At 36.2% G+C, this 14,721-nt stretch overlaps 1 protein-coding gene across 1 annotated transcript in view; it reads right to left on the minus strand.

The window, feature by feature from the left end:
• Nucleotides 1–14,721, minus strand: part of FMN2 (formin 2) — a 388,079-nt gene that overhangs the window by 83,546 nt on the left and 289,812 nt on the right. The gene's annotated exons all lie outside the window — the stretch shown is intronic.

Genomic DNA, 14,721 nt, shown 5'->3' on the forward strand with positions numbered 1-14,721 from the left:
TTTTGACAAGTAAGCATTCTAGGAATTATGTACTACTTCACCTCCACCCATTTCCCCATACCTCCGTACATATTAATATATGTTTGACATGAAAGTTTTGAAGATACTCTTATTTCATGCAATGCTCTCTGATATTTTTAGCCTATCTATCAGATTTTAAAACATTAATTGGGACCTGCTAAACTGATTTCATGACTCACTAATGGTTTGTGACCCACAGTTTGAAAATCACTGAGTAACAGGACAAAAAAAAATTAAAATGTAAAAAATAAATCCTGGGACTAGTGAAAGAAGTTGTCTTTTTATTATCATTCCTCTTTGGGTCACATGTGGGGCCATTTGGAGAACTTAGGAGACATAGTGGAGCAGGGCAAATTGATTATAAAAAAATGGGAACTGTGCATGAAATAAAACCCGTGGTCACTTGAGAACTGTCAGTGTCTTTATCACTACTTACAACACAATAGTACAGCTTAGGCTAGTTCGTGTTTTACAGCCTCAAGACAGTGTTCTTTCAAAGGTTTGCATGGTATCTGCAAAGTCATAACCCAGTGTCACGTTGCCACTCTTTGCCAGGATTTTCAGGATTTCACAGGGATCATTTCAGGTGGCAGCAGATATTTTTTTCTTTCTTTTCTTTCCCTTTTCATATGTCAGATTGTTTGTATAAACTTACAGGTCAATTATTAACTATATTAAAAAACAGAATGAATAGCCTATGATTTTACTTTGAAAAGGCTCCAGCACGAACATATTGTTTTATAAAAATCTGCTCTGAGTTGCCTAGTATAAAAGATGATTTGCTTCCAGAAACAATTCTAGGAACACATAAAGTTTGTTTAGGCAAAATAACAAAAGCACTACAATGCATACTATTTTCAGGAAGGGTATTTTTCCAGTTGCCCTCACATATCTTTGCTTTTTCTTTGCAAAGTACAGAGATTCGGGCAGATTAGAAGAAGGAATTTCTAGACTATTTTAGAAGATTAAAGTAAATGATTTATGAAACTTAAAAACACACTACAGTAGAACAAGATGCCAGAGATCTGTATTCGATTCCTGATTTTGCCACTTAAATTAGCTCTGTGACTTTAGGCAGATTCATCTGTTAACATGTACAAAATACTTAGCATGGTGCCTCCAATAATCAGTAGAAACTTAATAGATAAATATCCTTTGAAAATTCTGGAACTGAAGATCTCAAAATTCTTAAAGTGATATCATACATAATGTTTAACTGAGTAAGTCAACTAATAATTATATTCCAATGTTATATTCAATAAAGAAAACACATACAGCTTTTCAAAAAGCATAAGCTCCTAAATTGTGTTTAGTGGAATAAAGTAAGTTTCATTTGTTCATAATGACCTCTTTTGATGTTCACCAAAACAGCTCTTGCTTAGTTGCGTGAGCAAGTTTGGCTGAAACAAAACTTTAATCCAATTTGGCAGAAGACTGATTCTTATCGAGGGAACAAAATACAAAATCAAACCTTCTTACCAAACCTAATAGCCATATCACAATCATAAAGACAAACTGGAATAAGAAAAACATCTTTTAAAATGCTCTATTATACATTATTTTACATAGTTTTGAAGCTAAAGGGATTTGTGTATTCAAACTGTAATCAGCTTTGATAAACAGTCAAATGAGAGATCAAAGCAAGAACATTAGAGTACACATTTCAATTCCTGATGTAGAGTCAACAATTCAAAGAACTGAACAGATTTCCTTTGTATACCAATCTTAGGAAAAACTTTCTGAAAAATTGGGGTGCAATTCCATTTTATGGAAAAACAGAGATACCCTTTTCCCAAGATGGTGTTTGCATAAATGCACCATCAATATTTTATTGTCACAATTTTATTTTTTTGAGACAGGGTCTCACTTTGTCACCCAGGCTGGAGTGCAGTGGTACAACGATGGCTCACTGCAAGTTGCAATTCCTCCTGTAATCCTCCTGCTTCAGCCTTCCAAGTAGCTGGGATTACAGGGTGTGCCAACACACCTGGCTAAATTTTTCAATCTATTTTTTGTAGAGATGGAGGTCTCGCTATGTTGCCCAGGGTGGTCTCAGACTCCGAGGCTCAAGCAATCCTTCCGTCTCGGCCTCTCGAAGTGTTGAGATTACAGGCATAAGCCACCATGCTTGGCCAACAATTCTTTTAAACATACTTATGGTGTTAACTTAGTGACAACTGCAGGATGTGGTTCCTTTACGTAGTGAGGGTGAACCTTCCAAACCAAAATAAAATGTGATTTAATCAGTGAAAATTAAGATATCATTTGGAATAAAATAAATCTGCCATTCATTTATGGAGCAAGCAAGCTAATTACATGCAGTGACCCCAATCAGACCAGCTGTGCTTTTCAGTTTGAGAAACAACTTTGATAGGCTGTGTACCACCACTGTTATATGCACAGACTTTCAAACATGACTTTGCTGAAGGTAACACAGAAAATAAGGTGATTTTGTATTTGCAACAACTTATTGTTATTTATATATATTTATATATGTATTGTTTTCTAGAAGTACAAAAAATATTTTCAGATAATTTCTAATGGCATAAATGGTTTTGCAGAGTTTTGAAAGCCAGTGTAACTTTTAGTAGCAGTTTCTTATGTACAGATAATCAACTATTAATAAACTTTATTTAAATAAAGTATGCCAAGGGAATTGCATAAAAGAGATAAAAAAGATTTCAATTTTCTACTACAAGATTAACTTCCCAACTCTTTAGAGTAGACACTTCATTTCTTTTTGACATGATTCAAATGATCAGGATGGCAGATTTCCAGTCATTCATAATCAAGATAATTATAGGGTAGCAAAAGCAGCACTCAAAATAGACAAATAGGCACAAGGCTTGGTTGGTGACCTTCATATTGTCATCAAATCACTGGGCTTTCTGTACTACTATCGCCCAGCAATGCTTGACCACTTTTTTTTTTGAGATGGAGTTTTGCTCTTGTTGCCCACGATAGAGTCCAACGGTGTGATCTCTGCTCACTGCAACCTCCGCCTCCCAGGTTCAAGTGATTCTCCTGTCTCAGCCTCCTGAGTAGTTGGGATTACAGGTGCATGCCACCACACCCAGCTAATTTTTGTAGTTTTAGTAGAGACAGGGTTTCATCATATTGGTCAGGCTGGTCTCAAACTCCTGACCCGAGGTGATCCACCTGCCTCAGCCTCCCAAAGACCACTTTTGACAGAAACATTTTTAAGATGCCTAATGGACATCACTGGCCGAGGGCATCCCAGATCTCTGAGAGCAATCACCTCTCCTCCACCTTGGACCATAAAAGCTACACTTTTTTGTAAATGCTTATACTTTGCAAGGTCTTTCTCCCACTCTGCCTTTCATCTTCAGATCCCACAAGGTCCAGTGCTGGGAGCTAGAATATGAGCTTTAGTCCGGCAAACCTGGGTTTGAATTGTAATGCAGCCACTGAATTGCAGTAGATTTTAATAAATTTGATTAATCACTTCTTTGATGTAATAACTTTTATTCATCATTAAAGCAGGGTAATAATTTCTTTTTCATTCAGTTGTTTCATGATTTTTTGTTTTTTGCTTTGAGCGCCACGTTTTTTTCCTAGTCTTTTTTTTTTTTTTTTTTCCTCACTCTGTCGCCCAGGCTGGAGTGCGGTGGCCTGCTCTCAGCTCACTGCAAGCTCCACCTCCTGGGTTCACGCCATTCTCCTGCCTCAGCCTCCTGAGTAGCTGGGACTACAGGCACCCGCCACCATGCCCGGCTAATTTTTTGTATTTTTAGTAGAAACAGGGCTTCACCATGTTAGCCAGCATGGTCTCGATCTCCTGACCTCGTGATCCGCCCGCCTCGGCCTCCCAAAGTGCTGGGATTACAGGCATGAGCCACCGCACCTGGCCGAGTCGTTTCATGATTTAATAAGATAATGTATAAATCACCTGGTGTCTAGTCATCCTCTTCCTGTCTTTCCTTTATGCCCACATCAGTATTACTACAAAGTAGGATGGAGATGTATTGCTTGCAATATGTGAAAAGTATTCCATTGTAGGAATCTCACATATTTCCTTGTTAATTTTTCTATACAGAATCCAGATGTTGAATTAAAAATATACTTTGCTAAAATAAGGTTGCCTCCTTACAGCAACAGAGAAATTATGGCCCAAGACCTTTATAAAACCACGGGATTGCTTTAAAATATATTTAATAGATTTTATTTCTACTTAATTTGTGTGCGAAGTTGTTTCCATTGGCATAGAACGGAGAAGTCCAATGCCTACAGTATAAACACAGAGGCTAATAGCTCCTTAGTCCCCTCCCCACTTTTTAAAGACATAGCAGTAAATAAAATTGCTACAAGGGATAAGATAATACTTCAGGTGAATTTAGTGAGAACCCGATGAAATCTAAAAGAATGATTTAAAAAAAATACTTAATCCTCTTCTAAAGCTCACCTTTTTATTCCAAACATACTGTGGGTAATTATTCACAGCTTGATGTTTGAGATCCACTGCCAAGAAAAATATTCTGAGATAGAGTCTACTGAAAATAGAATTAGTAGCGGAGTAGAGTGATAGTAAAATAAAGCAATCAGTTCTCTACTGACACTGGAGGAAAGGAACAGGATGATGTAGTTTAAGAAAAAAGGCAACAATGAAAAATAGTTTATAATGACAATATTCAGAGAATACCAGTAACTCTTATTTGAATAGACCTAAAATGGCAGCTCCTTAGGGAAGTTGATCAATTGCTGCCCCTATTATTTTAGTGATGATGTTTCCCCTTTTGCCCACCCCCCAAATCTCAAATGCTAGAGATCTGCAATTTGAGGCAAAGAAAGCCTGTAGTTGGAACCATACAATAAAAGAAACACCACATGTTTTAGGAGGCAGCCTTTATTGATTTGGTTAATTTTCTTTCCATCTATTTATTCTAGAGTTAAGGGCATAAGATTACCTTTTAGGTCTGATCGTACCAAAGAGACCATCGGCTCAGACAGTCCTGTGCCAGTGAATATGAAACTGATTACAAATAGTGATTTAATGGTTCTGTTACAGCATTTTTGCATTTGGTGATATCTTCTCCAACGGCACTAATATATCCAACTCCACATCTCTACCTCCACAAATACTTTCTGGTGGTTGTTGTCCTACTAAGTTACTATTTTGACCCAGTGATTAGTGTCTGTAGTCGCTGTCTGGCTCCAGACTCTTTTGCAATGTGAAATATTTCTGCTGAACTTGTTCCAAATGGCTATGAGTAAGCAAAGACACGAAATGGACGCCCTTTCTGATCTTGAGCTTTCATGAGGGAATACCACATATTCCCAGGTAATTGGAGACAGAGTTGCATTTGAGTAATATCAGATGGAAGGCAACTCAGAACCCTTTCATCTGTTTGTCTAGGCTCTAAATCTTTTTGCTATTTTTCCTTTTTATTTAAAGTGTTAACTAGTTTTTGTTTATAATTAGCTATGAATGTGCATTCCAGTTGCTTTTAAGTGCAGCCAGTATGGGATATTTTTTAGACAGATGCAGTGCCTTTCTTCTGACTCATTTAAAGTTGTCATTTAACTGAAGATATATTGCCTTAGTTTTGAGATTTTTGACACACTCTTCCTTTTGACAATGAACTAAAAGTCAGGTAAATTTAAGTAGTTCATACATGTCACAGTGTATGACTTTCAGAATATCTTTCCTTAGACTGCAAGAGAAATAGCTAAGTCCCAATGCATCTTCCTTCTCTATGCTGTGCATGTTCTTAGGACAACAAAACAACGCTGTGGAATACTCCTAGGAGGAAGAAAGAGAGCATTTGAGGCATAAAATGACAACCTGACCTTTGCAATAATTCACAGCTACCTTTTATTTAATACTGAGGGTTATTTCAACTTTGTACATAAATATATATATCATTGTGCCTCTAGAAATATAGGTGTATATAAACATATGGGGGCTAGTTATTAAAAACTCAAGAAACATATACATAATAGAAAATGACACATACTTTAAAAATTCTATATGTGGCTTCCAGCCAAACATAAAACAGTGGAAAGCCGTGTGCTATTATCACCCAGCCTGATGTATGTATTGAAGTGGTCCTCAGTGAAATTCCTCTCCAAATCTTCGTTTTAAACCCAAAGTAGAGAAGGCATGGGAAAACATAATACGCATCCACGAGCTAAACAGTACAGTAGACAGTACAGTCTAAAGGAGCTGGAACAATTTGCCAACTAGAAAACTGCTAACTCAAACTAAATTTTTATATCAAATCATACCCAAATCTACATATTACTCTACCTACAGGCTAAGCAAATCTCTCCTGGACTTTCACTAATGTAGCATAGAAATAAAGACATGCCTTGGGCCAATTCCTTTCCTTTTTCTTTGCTAAGAGACAACTACCCTATTGAAGAGTATAAATGAAGCATACATACTTACTAATACCAAGCTGAACTTAAATAAAAATCCTTCAGATAAAATGAAAACCTCATTGAGCCTTTAACTAAAAATATGTAAATACACGCATTAGGGCTGAGCTTTCCATATTGAAAGCAATACCAATTAATTCCAATTTAGGGATTCAAACTATCGAAACACAAAACTGCTGGAAATAAAAATCAGAAAGCCAAAAAAACTTCTGATGTGTTTCTTTTCTTCCTAATCTTACTTGCCAAAATAATGCTTAAAGCCTAGGACATTCCAATCCTAGAGACAAAAGCCACGTAATTTAACATTACAATATTTCAGTCAACATTTGAATGTCTAGTTTTGTTAGGGACTCATATGCAGGTAAATATTACATAGTTTTTTCCTTTAAGAAAATGATAGATGGAGAGAGAGACAAATAATCATACATGTAGATGTTATAGAGATGTTTAAATGGGGATGTTAATATGGAATGATGTTGATATTACTATTCTAATTCTTTACATATAATAACCCAAGATAATAAAACCCTATAAGAAAGGGTTTATAATTATTCCCACTTAAAATCAGGAAATTAGCAATTAAAAAACTTGATTAAGATTCCAGAAACACTAAATAAATGAGACAGGATTCCAACTCATGGAGTCTGACTCCAAAGCCTTAACATTGGCAAATTAGTTATGAGTACAGTTGAGTGAAACATCCATTTGCCTATCGAGAGAGAAGTCAACAAGGAAAAGACAAAGGCAATGCAGGGTGAGTTGGGACTAAAATGATGAACAAGTCTCAGTCAAGTAGAAAAAGCAGCAGAGACCGGAGAGGGTAAACAATGAACAGTGGGGAAAAAAGACACAGAAGCAAAGGTGGACCATAGTTCGAGATGTCAAGAAGGAAGATAAAGGAAACAAAACTGGAAATACAATGGAAAAGAGCTGGCAAAAATGCTGTGCAGAGGCAGAGGCAGATCCAGCCTCTCATGGTGTGATCATACAACAGGCAAAGCAAAAGAGGCTGAACTGTGTTCGTTTTATTTATTTTTGCCTAGAATATATTTCTTTCTTTTTAAAATTATTATTTTAGATTGCGGGGTACATATACAGGTTTGTTACATGGATATATTACATAATGCTGAGGTTTGGGCTTCTATTGAATCCATCACCCAAATAATAAACATGGTACTCAATAGGTAGTTTTTTGACCCTTCCCTCCTCTTCCTCTTCCCACCTTTGGAAACTCCAGGTCTATTGTTTCCATCTTTACGTCCATGTGTACCCATTATTTAGCTCCCACTTAAAAGTGAGAATATGTAGCATTTAATTTTCACTTTCTGTGTTAATACGCTTAGGATAATAGCCTTCAGCTGCATCCATGTTGCTCTAAAGGACACAATTTTATTCTTTTTATGACTGAGTGGTATTCCATATATATATATGGTAGTATACGTAGTATAGTAGTATTCCATATATAAAGAATATATATATATATTTTCTTTCTCCAGTCATCTGTTGTGATGCTGTTGATGAATACAGGTTGATTCCATGACTTTGCCACTGAGAATAGTGCTGTAATAAACATATGAATGCAGGTGTCTTTCCTACACAATGATTTCTTCTCTTTTGGGTAGATACCAAGTAATGGGGTTGATTGCTGGGTCGAATGATAGTTCTTTTAGTTCTTTGAGGAATCCTCAAACTGTTTTTTGTGGAGGTTGTACTAATTTACCTACCAATAGTATGTAACTATTCCCTTTTCTGCACATCCATGTCTACCTCTGCTGTTTTTGGCTTGCTAATAATAGCCATTCTAACTGTTGAAAGATGGTATCCCATTGTGATTTTAATTTGCATTTCACTGATGACTAATAATGTTCAGCAGTTTTTCATAAATTTGTTGACCACTTATATGTCTTCTTTGAGAAATGCCAACTTTTTAATGGGATTGTCTTCTTCTCGTTGAGTTGTTTGAGTTCCTTGTGGATTCTTGATACTAATTCTTTTTCAGGAGCATAATTCGCAAGTATTTTCTCCCATTCTGTAGGTTGTCTGTTTACTCTGTCGATTATCTCTTCAGCTGTGCAGAAGCGTTTTCATTTAACTAAGTCCGATTTATCTATTTTTTATTCTGTTGCATTTGCTTTTGAGGTCTTTGTCATAAATTCTTTGCCTAGGCCAATGTCCAGAAGAATTTTTCCTAGGTTTTCTTCTAGCATTTTTACAGTTTCAGGTCTTACATTTAAGTCTTTAGCCCATTTTGAGTAAATTTTTGTATATGGTGAGAGACTGGGGTCCAGTTCCATTGTTTTACATATGGCTATCCAATTGTCCTAGCACCATTTATTGAATACAGTGTCCTTTACCCATTGTTTATTTCTGTCAGCTTTAAGATTGGTAGGTTGTACATATGTGGCTTTGTTTCTTGGTGCTCTATTCTGTTCTATTGTGCCTAATTTTGTACCAGTACCATGCAGTTTGGGTTACTATAGTCTTGTGGTACAATTTGAAGCTACAAAACGTGATGCCTGCTTTTTTTTTTTTCTTTTTATTTAAGATTACTTGGTTATTCAGGCTCAGTTTTGGCTCCATATGAATTTTAGGATTTTTTCTAATTCTGTGAAAAATGATGTTGGTAATTTGATAGGAATTGCACTTCTGCAATTTTGTAGTTTGCTTTGAACAGTATGGTCATTTTTTTTCTTTTTGAGAAGGAGTCTCACTCTGTCACCCAGGCTGGAGTGCAGTGGCACAATCTCGGTTCACTGCAATCCCCGCCTCCTGGGTTCAAGGAATTCTCCTGCCTCAGCCTCCTGAGTAGCTTAGATTACAGGCAGCCACCACCACACCTGGCTAATTTTTGTATTTTTAGTAGAGGTGGGGTTTCACCATGTTGGCCAGGCTGGTCTCGAACTCCTGACCTCAGGTGATCTGCCATCCTCGACCTCCCAAAGTGCTGGGATTACAGGCCCAGCTGGTATTTTAATGATGTTGATTCTTCTGATCCATGAGTCAGAATGTTTTTTCATTTGTTTGTGCCATCTACACAATTTCTTTCATCAGTGTTTTATAGTTCTCCTTGCAGAGATCTTTTACTTCCTCAGTTAAATATTCCTAGGTTTTTACTTTTGTGTATATGGCCATTGTAAATGGGACTAAGTTCTTCATTTGGTCTCAGTTTGAATGTTAATGGTGTACAGAAATGATATTTATTTTTATACATTTATTTTGTATCCTGAAACTTTGCTGAAGTCATTTATTAGGTCTAGGTATCTTTCAGAGGGATCTTTAGGGTTTTCTAGGTTTAAAAGATCATGTCATCAGTGAGCAGAGATAATTTGACTTCTTTTCCAATTTGAACGCCTTTAATTTCTTTTTCTTGCTTGATTGCTTTGGCTACAACTTCCAGCACTGTGTTGATTAGGAGTGGTGAGAGTAGACATCCTTGTCTTGTTCCAGTTCTTGGGGAAAATGCTTTAATCTTTTCCCCATTCCATATAATGTTGGCTGGGAGTCTGTCGTAAATGGTTCCTATTTTGAGATATGTTCTTTCAACGTCTACTTTGTTGAGGGTTTTTATCATGAAGCAATGTTGTATTTTACTGAATGCCTTTTCTGCAGCTGTTAAGATGATTGGCCAGGTAGGGTGGCTCATGCCAGTAATCCCAAAACTTTTGGAGACCCAGGCAGGCAGATCACCTGAGGTCAGGAGTTCAAGACCAGCCTGGAAAACATGGAGAAACCCCATATCTACTAAAAATACAAAAATCAGTTGGGCATGGTGGCGTGTTTCTGTAATCCCAGCTACTCAGAAGGCTGAGGCAGGAGAATTGCTTGAACCTGTGAGGCAGAGGCTGCAGTGAGCCAAGACCTCGCCACTGCACTCCAGCCTGGGTGACAGAGCGAGAATCTGCCCCCCCCCCAAAAAAAAGGATGATCATATGGTTTTTTAAATCTCTTTGCATGGTAAATTATTATTTATTGACATGTGTATGTTAAACCATCCTTGCATTCCTAAAATAGAACCCACTTGATGGTGATGTATAATATTATCTTTTTGATGTGCTGTTGGATTTGGTTTGCTAGTATTTTCTTTAGAATTTCTGCATCTATGCTCATCAGAGATATTCCCCTGTAGTTTTTTTTTTTTTTTCCCCTGTTGTTGTTGTTGTTGTTGTGTTCTAGCCTGATTTTGGTATCAGGGTCATACTGTTTTCATGAATGAGTTACAAAGGAACACCTCCTCCTTGATTTTTTTGAATAGTTTTAGTATGCTTGGTTCCAGCTCTTTGTATATCTGGTAAAATTTGGCTGTTAATCTGTCTGGTTCTGGGCTTATTTTTGTTTAGAGATTTTAAAAAAAAAATCACTGACTCAATTTCATTACTTGTTATTAGTCTGTTTAGGATTTTCTGCTTCTTCATGGTTCAATCTTGGGAGGTTGTATGCTTCCAGGAGTTTATCCATTTCCTCTAAGTTTTCTAGTTTGTGGGCATAGAGATGCTCATAATAGTCTCTGATGATTTTTGTATTTCTTTGGTATCAGTTTGTATTGTTACCTTTATCATTTCTGATTTGCTTATTTTAATCTTTTTTTCCTTGGTTAATCTAGCTAGTGGTCTATTTTGTTTATTGTTTCAAAGAAGTAACTTCTTGTTTTGTTGATCCTTTATCTTTTTTTTTTTTGTTTCAATCTCATTTAGTTCTGCTCTGATCTTTGCCATTTCTTTTTTTTTTTAACTAGCTTTGAGTTTGGTTTGTTCATGCTTTTCTAGCTCCTTGAGATGCAATGTTACATTGTTAATTTGAGATCATTCTGTGTTTTTTATGTAGGCATTTAATGCTATAAACGTTCCTCTTAGCACCGTTTTGCTGCATCCCAGAGGTTTTGGTATTGACCAATGGAAAAAAGTGGAAATATTTTTCCACTAGTTTAAATTTAACACAATTTATCAGTTCAACAGGATTTAATTATCCAAAATATATATGTACCCAGTAGCAGTTGTATCTAGTTTCATTCATTTCAAAAAACCTTTTGATTTCTACCTTAATTTTGTGGTTTACCCAAAGGTTTTGTAGGAGCAAGTTGTTGAATTTCCACATGCTTGTGTAGTTTTGAGAGTTCCTCTTGGTATTGATTTTCAATTTTATTTTACTGTGGTCTGAGAAGATACTTAATATTATTTTCATTTAAAAAAATTCATTGAAACTTGCTTTATGGCTAAGCACATGGTCAATTTTGGAGAATGTTTCACGGACAGATGAGAAAAAATATATGTTCTGTTGATGTGAAGTAGAATATTCTATAAATGTCTTTCCATTTGGTCTAGAGTCCAGTTTGAGCCCAGAGTTTCTTTGTTGATTTTCTGCCTTTATAATCTGACTAATGTTGCCAATGGGGTATTGAAGTGTCCCCAAATTACTCTATTACTGTCTATCTCTTGTCTTAGGTCTAGCAGTATGTTTTTTTAAATGAATCTGGGTACTCTGCTATTGGGTGCATATATATTTTGGATAGCGAAATCCTGTTGACCTGAAGAATTGTGGTAAATTTAAACTAGTGGAAAAATATTTCCACTTTTTTTCCTTGGTTAATCTAGCAAGTGGTCTATCTATTTTGTTTATCATTTCAAGGAACCAACGTTTTGTTTTGTTGATCCTTTATCAACTTAATTGAAGTGGAAATTCCACTTAATTGAACTTAATTCTGGACTTAATTGAAAAGAACCAAACTTACCCTCCTGCTGTAATTAACTAGAAAAATTGATTTAATATATGAAACTGTTTTCATATACTGAAAAATAAGCAGCATAGGAGTCTGATCTGTGTAGTGCCCTTCAATCTTCCTAGATTTCTGTCTAAAGGCAATTTTAAAATCATAGATGCTAGAAAGGAGACCCCAAATAAGCCAACCAGTTTTGCTGAGTTGAGGAAATACAGATAGAAGTCTAGGTAGGCTGACATGACTAAAAGATGAGGAACAGAGTTCCAGAGAGGAAATACTTTGCAGAAAAGAAGGGTCAAAAATCTGCATTAAGCTTTCTGACTTTTAGCTGGGTATTAAGTGGCACCTGTATACAGTAAAATTATACAAGTACAAGCAAAGAACCACCAAGAAAATATAAGCCAAACAATTCCCAAAGCTTTTACAGGGCCAAAAGATGTTTGATGTCTAAAGAGCCAGAGTGGAGAGCTGTCACTGATCACATGAGACAGGATGGTCTTGGAGACCTCAGTGGGGGGGATAAATTATTAGTAAGACCAAATTATCACTGGCAAGAAGGATGCCCCAGACTAGCCTAAGCACAGCTTAAAAACAAGACTTAAAGGGATCAACTGAGTCACATGTTGTTTAAATTATCTGCCTAAACAAAGCCAAATATTCTAAAGAAATGCACAAAACCTAGACACCCAACAACATAATGTGCATAGTGTCTAGCACTTAATAAGAAAATTACTAGACCAACCAAGTATCAGGAAAGCGCAATCACATTCTTTAAGTCAATAGACACAGACCCAGGAATGACAGGAGATGAACCAGCAAATAAGGATATTAATACGAATGTAGTTTTTTTGTAACCACCCTCAAATATTAAAGAAAAACATGAACATAATGAGAAGAAAATGGAAGATATAAACAAAAGAACTCAGTGGAACTTGTAAAGTGAAAAACACAGTATCTGAAATAAAAAGTCAACTGAATGGAAATCACATAAGATTAGACACTGCAGAGGAAAATAACAATAAACTTGAAGATGTAAAATTTGGATCTATTCCAACTGAAGCACATAAAGGAAAAGATTGAAAGGACAGCAGAATTTTGATGACCTGTGGCATTAGTAAACATTCTAGCGTAATGTGTCATTGTAGTTGCAGAACAAACCGAGAGATGGAGACAGAAAAATCACTGAGGGAATAAGGGTCAAAAGTTTTCCCAATTTGATACACACAATAAACTCCTAAATCCAAGAGCCCAATTAACCTCAAGAAAGAGAAAAACACAGCCAGGCATGGTGGCTCACACCTGTAATCCCAGCACTTTGGGAGGCCGAGGTGAGTGGATCACCTGAGGTCAGGAGTTCAAGACCAGCCTGGCCAACATGGTGAAACCCCATCTCTACTAAAAATACAAAAATTAGCTGGGTGTGGTGGTGGGCACCTGTAATCCCAGCTACTTGGGAGACTGAGGCAGGAGAATCGCTTGTACTTGGGAGGCGGAGGTTGCAGTGAGCCAAGATCATGCCATTGTACTCTAGCCTGGGCAACAAGAGTGAAACCCTGTCTAAAAAAAAAAAGAAACAAAAAAGAAAGAAAGAGAAAAACACATATACACATATACCAATGCACATCATAATAAAAATCCTATAAACTAGCAATAGAGGTAAAATTTAAAGACAACCAGAGTTTAGATGGGGAAGGAGTGGGGAGACACATTTTATAACAAGTAACAAAAATATAAATTCCCAAGACTTTGTGGTAGGCAGAATAATGGCCCTCTAAAAATGTCCATGTCCCAATCCACAGCTATGAATATGTTATATTACATGGGAATATAATAAAATAAATTATGGGGGAATTAATTTATTAATCCCCAGCTGTAAATATATTACATGGGAATATAATATAATAAATTAAGGGGGAATTAAAATTGCATATGGAATTAAGGTTGCTAATCAGCTGACCTTAAGATGAGAAGCTCATCTTGTATTATACCTCGTTGGCCCAATGCAATCACTGGGTCCTTGTAAGTGAAAGAGAAAGGTAGGAGAGTTAGCGTCAGAGTGATATATCACAAGAAAACCTCAACCAGCCATGGCTGGCTTGGAAGACAGTTAGAAGCCATAAACCAAGGAATGTGGGCAGCTTCTAGAGTCTAAAAAAAGGCAAAGAAATGTATCCCCTAGATACTCCAGAAGGAACACAGCACTGCTAATATAATTTTTGTCCATTTTGAGTTTCTGACCTGAAGAAATTAGAAATTTATTATTTGTATTGTTTTAAGCTATGAAGTTTGTGGTAATTTGTTACAGCACTAATGGAAAAGTAATAGAGATTCCTTGTCAGAAACTATGCAAACACAAGACAAAAGAACAATAGCTTAACTGCAGAAAGAAAAAAAAAATCTGTTAACTGAGAATTCTACATTCTGTAAGAATCTCTCTCAAAAATGGGAAATAAATAATTTCAAGAAAGCAATGGCTAAATAAATTTTCCACCTGCAAATCTACATAATGAGAAATGTTAAGGAAGTTATTCAGGTAGAATAAAAATGATACCTAATGAAAAGCTGGATCTATGCAAATGAGTGAAATA

The sequence above is a fragment of the Pongo pygmaeus genome, chromosome 1 (assembly GCF_028885625.2).
Source record: "Pongo pygmaeus isolate AG05252 chromosome 1, NHGRI_mPonPyg2-v2.0_pri, whole genome shotgun sequence".
Lineage (NCBI taxonomy): Eukaryota > Metazoa > Chordata > Mammalia > Primates > Hominidae > Pongo > Pongo pygmaeus.